This window comes from Sapajus apella, unplaced genomic scaffold, assembly GCF_009761245.1.
Source record: "Sapajus apella isolate SASKATOON/1434 unplaced genomic scaffold, GSC_monkey_1.0 scaffold121, whole genome shotgun sequence".
Taxonomy (NCBI): domain Eukaryota; kingdom Metazoa; phylum Chordata; class Mammalia; order Primates; family Cebidae; genus Sapajus; species Sapajus apella.
Genome location: NW_022437061.1, coordinates 1284207 through 1293535, shown reverse-complemented (window position 1 = coordinate 1293535; position 9329 = coordinate 1284207). Strand labels below are relative to the sequence as shown.

At 35.0% G+C, this 9329-nt stretch overlaps 1 long non-coding RNA gene across 1 annotated transcript in view; it reads right to left on the bottom strand.

Moving 5' to 3' along the window:
- LOC116538635 overlaps nucleotides 1–8488 on the bottom strand; it is a 13808-nt gene extending 5320 nt beyond the window's left edge. The window contains exon 1 of the long non-coding RNA XR_004263715.1: nucleotides 8477–8488. This is a non-coding gene — a long non-coding RNA (uncharacterized LOC116538635). The remainder of the gene's footprint in view (nucleotides 1–8476) is intronic.
- Between the last annotated feature and the right edge of the window lie 841 nt (nucleotides 8489–9329).

The window sequence follows — 9329 nt, the reverse complement described above, 5'->3', positions numbered from 1 at the left end:
AGTCCATAGGTTTTCTCTTCACCCTGTTCATTGTTTCTTTGCTGTGCAGATTTCTAGTTTGACATGACCCAGTTTGTCTATTTTTGCTTTTATTGTCTGTTTCTCAGGATTAAATCCAAAAAATCATTACCCAGAACAATGTTATGAAGATGTTTCCCTATGTTTTCTTCCAGTAACTTTATAGTTTTAGATCTTACATTAAAGTATTTAGCCATTTTAAGTTTATTTTTGTGTGTGGTGTAAAGTAAGGGTCTAATTTAATTCTTCTGTGTGTGAATGAAGACACTGTCAGTTTTCCATTGTGTATTCCTAACATCTTTGTCAAAAATTAACAGAGCATAATGTATGCATGGGTTTATTTCAAAGTTCTCTGTTCTGTTCAACTGGTTGATGTGTCTGTTTTATTGCTTTGTTTTATTTTTGTTTTGGACAGTATCAAATGTTTTGATTACTATGGCTTTGAAATACATTTTGTAGTCAGATAGTGCAGTTCCTGCAGCTTTGTCCTTTATATTTAACATTGTTTAGGCTATTCAAACTCTTTTATAGATTTATATAAATTGTAAGGGTTTTGTTTCTTTTTTGTGAAAAAGACCATTTGAATAGAGATTACATTTAGTCTGTAGATTACTTTGTGTAGTGTGGACACTTTAACAATATTAATTCTTCCAATTTATTAATGTGAGATATCTTTCTCAAACTGAAAACTTCTCATGGAATGTTCTGTATATGTGTGTTAGGCCCATATGTTCTGAACACGTGGTTCAAATCCAGTGTTTTCTTATTTCTGTCTGGATAATTTGTCCATTGCCAAAAGTGGAGTTAAGTTTCCTACTAGCATTGTATTGCAGCCTAGCTCTACTTTCAGATCTATTAATTTTACTTCAGATCTATTAATTTATCTGTGTTTTCTTCATAAGCATTTTGTAGTTTTCAATAAATGTTAATTACATATGATTATGTGTGACAACATAATCTTGCATACAGAAATCCCCCAAACACTCCACTGAAAAATTGTTAGAAACAATAAATGAATTTTGTAAAGTTGTAGGATGGAAAAACAGTTTTACTTATTTTCTATTTGAATACCTTTTATTTCTCTTTCTTGCCTGATTTGTATGCTCAATAGATGTGGTGAGAGTGGGCTTTCTTGTGTTGTTCCTGATGTTAGAGACAAAGCTTTCCATTTTTCACTGTTGAGGTAATATTATCTGTGGACTTTTCATTTACGGTCTTTATTGTTTTGAGGTACATCACTCCTATACCTACTTTGTTGGTTGAGAGCTTATACCATGTATGGATGTTAAATTTTATCAGATGCTTTTTCTGTGTCTATTAAGATGATAATATGGGTTTTGTCCATTATTCTGTAGTGTGTGGTGTACCTCATTTAGTAATTTGCATATGTTAAAATATTCTTTCATTCCAGGGATAAATTCTACTTGATCATAATGAATTATTGTTTCATAGTGCTATTGAATATGGTTCACTAGTGTTTTGTTGAGGATTTTCGCATCTATATTTATCAGGGATATTGGACTATAATTTTATTTTCTTGTAGTATCCTTATCTGGCTGTAGAATCAGGGTAATTCTGGCCTTATAAAATGAGATTGAAAGTATTTCCTCCTCTTTTATTTTTTGGAAGAGTTTGAGAAGGATTAACGTGAGTTATTCCTTAAGTGTTTGGTAGAATTCAACTATGAAGCTATTCAGTGCTGGAATTTTCTTTAATTGGAGACTTTTACATTACTGATTCCATCTCCTTATTCATAATTGGTCTTTGCAGATATTCTGTTTCTTCATGATTCTGTCTTGGTAGGTTATACATTTTAGGAATGTATACATTTCTGTATGTTATTAAACAGTTTGGCATAAAATTGTTCATAGTATTTTATTCTTTGTGTTTCTGTGGTTATCAATTTAATATCTCCTGTTTACTTTTGGATTTTGCTTATTTGAGTCTTCTTTTCCTTAGTCTAGCTAAAGATTTGTTGATTTTATCTTTTTAAAAACTTAGCTTTTAGTTTTATTATTCTTTTAACCATTTTTCTAGTCTCTATTCCTGTTATTTCTGCTCTGATGTTGATTTTCTTTCTTCTACTAACATTAGACTCAATTTGTACTTCTTTTTCTAGTTCCTTGATGTGTAACATTATTTATTTGAGAGCTTTCTTTTGTTTCTTGATGTAAGCATTTAGTCCTACAAATTTTCCTGTTAGAACTGCTTTTGCTGCAACCTATAAGTACTGTATATTGTGTTTTCATTTTTGTCTCAAGACATGTTTTAATTTCTCTTTCATTCTTAATGATCGGCTTTGTTCAGGAACATGTTGTTTAATTTCCACATATTTGTTACTTTTTCAAGATTTCTCCTGCTATTGATTTCTAGTTTTATACTACAGTCAGAAATGATACTAGATATTATTTGTATAATTGTGGTCAGAAAAGATGCAGCAAAAAAGTTATGATTCAAATCCTAAATTTGTTAAGACTTGTTTCATGATCTAAGGTATGATCTATCCTGGAAATGTTCCATGTGCATTTGAGAAGAATGTGTATTCTGTTGCTGCTGGATGGAATGTTCTATATATGCGTGTTAGGCCCATATGTTCTGAACATGTGGTTCAAATTTAGCATTTTCTTATTTCTGTCTGGATAATCTGTCCATTGCAGAAAGTGGAGATGTAACGTTCCCTACTAGTATTGTATTGCAGCCTAGCTCTGCTTTCAGATCTATTAATTTTACTTCATTTATTCAGGTGCTTTTATGTTGGGTATAAATTTATTATTTTTTATTTCTTCTTGATGAACTGACATTTTTATCATTATATAATAATTTTTTGTCTCTTTTTACAGTTTTTTATTTAAAGTCTATTTTGTCTGATATAAGTGTAACTACCCCTGTTTTTTTGTTTTCCATTTGCATGAAATGCCTCTCCTCCTCATTTCCTTTCTGTCCATGTGTGTCCTTAAAAGTGAAGTCAATTGTTTGTAGGCAGCATGTAGTCTTGTTGTTTCTTATCCATTCAGACACTACATTTTTTATCACAAATTTAATCTTTTTACATTCTAGTAATTATTGATGGATAAGGACTTTCTATTACAATTTTGTTCATTGGTTTCTGGTTGTTTTGTAGATCTTTTGTTCTTTTCTTTCATTCTTGCTGTCTTCCTTTGTGGTTTGATGATTTTCTGTAATAATAGACTTTGATTCCATTCTTTTCCTCTTTCGTGTATTTACCATAGGTTCCTGTTTTGTGGTTACCATGTGGCTTACATAAACATATACTTTAAACAGACTATTTGAAGTTGATAACAACTTAATTTTTATTGCATGCAAAAACTCTACACTTTCACCTCCACACACATAATTTATGTTTTTGATGTCATATTCTACATCTTCTCATAATGTATATCTCTTCACAAATTATTGTAGTTGTAGTTAACAGTTTTGACTTTTAACTTCCATAATAAAAATATTATTGATTTACACACCATCATTACAGTATGAGAATATTCTAAATTTGACTATGTGCTTACTTTTACAGTGAATTTATACTGGGCAGGTGTCCTCACAGAAGTATTTTTTGTGTAAGATTGTGATGGCCTTTGTGCAAGGTTTTGATTTTTGCAGAATATTTTGTGATAGTCTTGTTATTACACATTCATACATGAGAACCATCTTTTCGTGGCCTTCTCAGCTCTATTTTTCAGAGTAATTAATGCATGTGACTCTATTCTGATTCTGAAAATTTCCACAGAGCTTAATTAGTTTCTTTTCATGGTGTTCATAATACCTTGATACTTCCTAACCCTTGTGTGTTTGTATTATATACATTTGAAAAAGCAGCCAGTTCCTTTGGACATTATAGGTGGTCTTTGGTGTGAAAAAAATTTCATTCTGTAGTCTAGCTTGGGATTCTGAATGGGCAACTGGTAATGACCACAGGCAGGGAGAGCTTGCTGTTAGTTCTCTAATTGGATTGTACTTTTGTTCTGACATCAGATGGGGTCGCTAAATGGGCTCCATTTTCTGTGTGACTACTTGCTAGGAACTTCAGTTAAAGGGAACTGAGGGCTAGGCATTGCTATCATCTCTGACCAGGCAGGTTTGTAGTCTGTATTTCCCGTCCAGGCAGTACTGCTGTTTGTGTTCTTCCACTGGACAGGGCACTGGGCCCTGTGTTTAGACAGATTTGCTACTTCGGACAGACATAAACAAAGCCTATGAGATATAGAAATGCATAACTGAAATTTGCCTGACTTCCTGGGCAGAAGCTTAAGATGAGCTCTGAGGCTGGGTCAAGTTGCTGTTATGACTTCCAGATTGGGTAGGACCAGCCCCTATGCTCTGCAGAAATGTGCAAGTTTTTGTCTGCCTGGGCAAGTTTTTATCTCTCCCTTATTTCTAAATAATAGTTTTTATGTATAAGGTATTCTTGGTTAAAAGTTTTTTCCCTTCAATACTTTGAATATATCATCCCACTCTCTCCTGGCCTGCAAGGTTTTTATGTAGATGTCAGCTGCCAGGTGTATAGCATCTCTCTTATGTTATTTGCTTATTTTCTCTTGCTGCTTTTAGGCTGCTCCCTTTGTCCTTGACCTTTGAGAGTTTGATTACACATGTGTCTTAGGGTAGTGTTAGCGCTTCAATTTTCTTTTTCTTTTTTAAGGCTATTTTGGTTATCCTAGATCATTTACATTTCCATATGACTTTTACAATCAGTTTATTAATTTCTAGAAAGAAATTTGGTGGTTCTGATTGAAAGTGCATTAAATCTACAGATCAACCTAAAAAGAATTTACATTTTGACATTATTAAGTTTTTCAACCTGTGAACAAGAGATAACTCGCCCTTTCTAAATGTCTTTTAAAATCTTCCTCAGCAGTATTTTGTAGTACACAAGTTTGTTCATATATTTTATAACACTTATCTCTAAGCAGGACATATTTTTATCTCACTATGATATTTTTAAAATTAAATTTTCAACTGTTTATTGCTAGTATATAATATACAATTGACTTTCATATATTATTCTGCAAACTTTCTAAACTTTTAATTATTTCTATTAGTTTTTTTGTAGATTCCATTGGATTTTCTACACAGAAAATTATGCTATCTTCAAATGAAGACAATTTTAGTTCTTTATTGCCATTCTAGATGCCTTTTGTTTCTTTTTCTTGCATGCTTTATTGGTAAAACCTCTAGTACAATGTTCAATAGAAATGATGAAAGCAGACGACCTTATCTCTTTTCATTCCCTTAGGGAAAAGCATTCAATCTTTTACAAATAAAAATAACCTTAAGTGTAGGGTTTCATTCATGCCCTTTATCAGGTTTAGGAAGTCCCATTCTGATTTTAGTTTGCTGACAGTTTTTATCAGGAATAAATGTTGAATTTTGTCAAATGTGTTTTCTGTATCTATTGAGAGCATCATGAATTGTTTTAATTAATATACATGTTGAATTATATTTATTGATTTTTCCAATGTTAAACAACCTGTATGTATGAAATAAACCTCACTTAGTTATAATAGATTTTCTTTCTGGCATCTTGTCAGATTCAATTTGTTAAATTTTGTTTAGAATTTTTATATCTATGTTCATGTGCAGGGGTCAAGACACTATGACCCACACGCTAAATTCAGTTTTTGGTTCATTTTTGTATGGTTTATGACCTTAAAAAGGTTTTTACATACTAAAGTATTAAAAAAGAAGAGAATTAAAGAGAAGGAGAAAGACCAAGAGGAAGAGAAGAAGAGGAGGAGGAGGAGAACGAAGAAGAAAGAAGGAAAAGGTGAGGGAGAGGAAGAAAGAGAAGAAGAGGAAGAAGGAGGAGAAGGAGGGAAGGGGAGGAGAGAAGAGGAGGAGAAGGGAAGAGGAGGAGGGAGAAGAGGAGAAGGGATAGGAGGAGGAGGGGGAAGAGGGAAGAGGAGGGAGAAGAGTAGGAAGGGGAAGAAGAGGAGGAACAGGAATAAGAAGAAGAAGGAGGAGGAGGAGGAAGAGGAGGAAGAGGGGGAAGGAGGAAGAAGAGGAGAATGGGAAGACAATGGGGAGGGGCGGAGGATGGGGAGGGGAAAGAGATGATGATGACTGTACATGCCTGCAAAACCTAAAATATTTGTTGGACCTTTTATGGAAAATGTTTGCTGACCACTGTTCATAAGGAATATTGGTTCATTGTTTTATTTTTATGCATTATCTTTGTCTTATTTTAGTATCAGGGTAATGCTGGCCTCATAGAATAAATCAAAAAATATTTTCATCTTTTCACTGTTTTTGGAAGAGTTGGTATAGAATTAATGTTATTTTTCCTTAAATGTTAATAGAATTCACCATGAAGCCTGGAGTTTTATTTGTGGGAATAATTTTAACTAAAATTTCAATTTCCTTAATACATAAATAACCATGTTAACTATTTTGTCTTGCATGAGCTTTGGCAGGTTGTGTCTTTAAAGGAATCTGTCTTTTTCATATGTCATTGAATTTATTGCATCATGTTTTTTTCACAATATTTTCTTCTTATTATTTTAATACTTGTAATACTATCACCTCTTTCATTCCCAACATTGGTAATTATTTCCCTGAGTAATCTGTATAGAGGTTTATTAATAGTATAGATCACAAAGAATCAGCATTTGGTGGCATTGATTTTATCTATTGATTTCTTCTGTTTTCTATTTTATTAATTCTGCTTTGATCTTTGTTATCGTCTTTCTCCTGACTAGTTTGTTTTTAATTTGCTCTTTCATTTTTAGATTCATAGGAAAAAAGCTAATGTTATTGATTTGAAATCTTCCTTCTTTTCTATAACACATAAACCTTTAGCATTATCAATTTCCTTTAATTTATATGTCACTGTTTTAGTGACATTCTGCAAACTCTGAGACATTTTTCATTTTCATTCAGACAAAAAATTTTTAAATATGCATTTGATTTCCTTTTTGATTGATGAATGTTTAGAAGCATGTTATTTAACTGATGGTTATTTGGGGACTTTCTAAAGATCTTACTGTTATTGATTATCAATTTAATTCCATACTATGGAGCAATTCTCTGAACTCTTCCTTAAGTCTTTGAAAACAGCATCATTGGAGGAGACAAATTCCTCATATAGTAATCCGCAAGTCCTGGGAAAGTAGGCATGAAAGATATTGTAATACTTAATTTTTAACAGTACCTGGTCTGTACTCACCTGTTTTCACCAGTCATTTGCTCCAGCTGGAGGTTAGCCTTATCCCAATATTATCCTGTGGGCACCAAGCAATTTGAACTACTGCTTCTGATTTATGCTTCACAGTGGCAGTGAAGCAAGTGGCAATCATCTTGGTAATTTAGTGTACAGACAAAAACACAAGTGAAACTCTATCCCCCAAACCTATACACCCTCTTTCAATCCAGCTATCCGAGAGTGCCACCACTCCCTAATTTTCATTCCATACCACACACACACACACACACACACACACACACACACACACACACAACATCCTCAGTGGTGTCTTATGTTTTTATGTTAATTTCTTGGGCCTGTGCTTTTTTTCTCTCTCTCTAGTGTAGATTTTATTAGAGGGAGTTGGCAACCCCTTCTAGTTTCATCACCTTATAAGAAGATATAGCCCATAGCATGTAGGATTCCTCCACATATTCAAACAAATATTTCTAGAATGCCTACTATGTTTCAGGCACTCTTCTATATGCTGAGGATAGCAGAAGTGAAGAAAACAGACAAAAGTCACTGTTCTCATGGAGTTTACACTCTAATGAGTGTAGATACATAATAAACAAGTAAAATCCAGTGTTTGGCAGATGGTGATGCTTGATATGGGGACTGGAAATGGCAGTTCTGAATTATAAGGTAGTTGAGAAAAACACTATGATTTAGCATATGACTATGACTAGAAGCTTGAAGTTGGTGGTGAAGTGAGCCTCACACATATCTGATGGCCTTCCAAGCCAGAAGGTTCATGAGGGCAAAATCCTGAGCAGGACATTGATTGGTAATTTGAAGAACAGCAAGTAGACCTGTGCCTGAGCAGAGGAGTAACAAAAAAGGTCAGAAAGATATTATTGAGAGGGCAGATTCCCTCACCTCCTTCAATTTCACCTCTTCCCCCACCTTCCAGATGGGAAGCAGGGTGAAGAAGGAAAAATAAAATGAAATAAAATACCCTGGGAAAATGACTTCCTCTTTAGTTACCAGCATCTCTCCTATTTGTTAACCTTGAAAGAGCTGCAAATGAATGCTATCTCTGCCAGCTGGACCCCAGCACTGGGTCACACTCACAACTCCATGGACCAGGCTCCCTCCTGGAAACACCTCTGCCAACAAACAGCTTGTTGCTTTTGTCCTGTCTCTGTAAGTACCCCTCCCTTGCTGGTCCCACCCGTGCTGCATATGAATTAGCAAATCAATAAAGCCAAAAGATTGTAAGGTCAGACATCCAGCAAATGGACAATGACATAGTTCCACCGCAGTTTCCCCTTTAGAGTTGTAAGCCTATAAAAGGGGAGAGAAGTTGCAGCTCAGGGAGCTCAGTGAATGAGACTGTAGCCCCTCACAGCTCCCAGCCAAATAAAAAGCCACTTCCTTCCTCAGTTCAGTGTTCTTGAGGTTTGTTCCCCACTTCTCCTGCTATATTTTTGGTTCCCTGACCAGTCACGGCCTCACTACTGCCCCAGGTCCCAGACTTGGTGCCAGTTTACTCAAAGGGAAAAAATTTTTTTCTCCAAACTGAAGGTGAAAAGGAAATAAAGGGAGGATGACTATGCCTGCCAGACAGGTGGGTAGCAGTGCCACAGCTGTTAGGACCTGCAGTGATCTTAGCTGTCCATAAAACCTCCCACCTTGGTCAAGAAACCCTTAAAAAAATTGTTAGGCTGGTATTTTTGCATCTCCCATTTATCTGCACTAGCAAAAACAGTGACACAATGGTGTATAACATGCAGACAGCACAATACCAAACAAGGACCTACAGCCCCACCAGGAATCCAGGCTTATGGGAGTGCTCCTTTTAAAGACTTGCAAGCAGATTTCACCAAGATGCCTAAGTGCAGAGGTAACCAATATCTGCTGGTTCTTGTATGTACTTACTCCAGGTGGGTAGAAGCCTACCCAACATGGACTGAGAAGACCAGTAAAGGGATTCGTGCTCTTTTGAAAGACATCATCCCTAGATTTGGAATGCCATTGTGAGTAGGCTCAGACAAAAGGCTTGCATTTGTAGCTAACCTGGTGCAAAGTACAGCGAGAATGCTAGGAATAAACTGGAAATTACATGCCACCTACTGGCCTCAGAATTCAGGCAAAGTGGAGCAAATACACC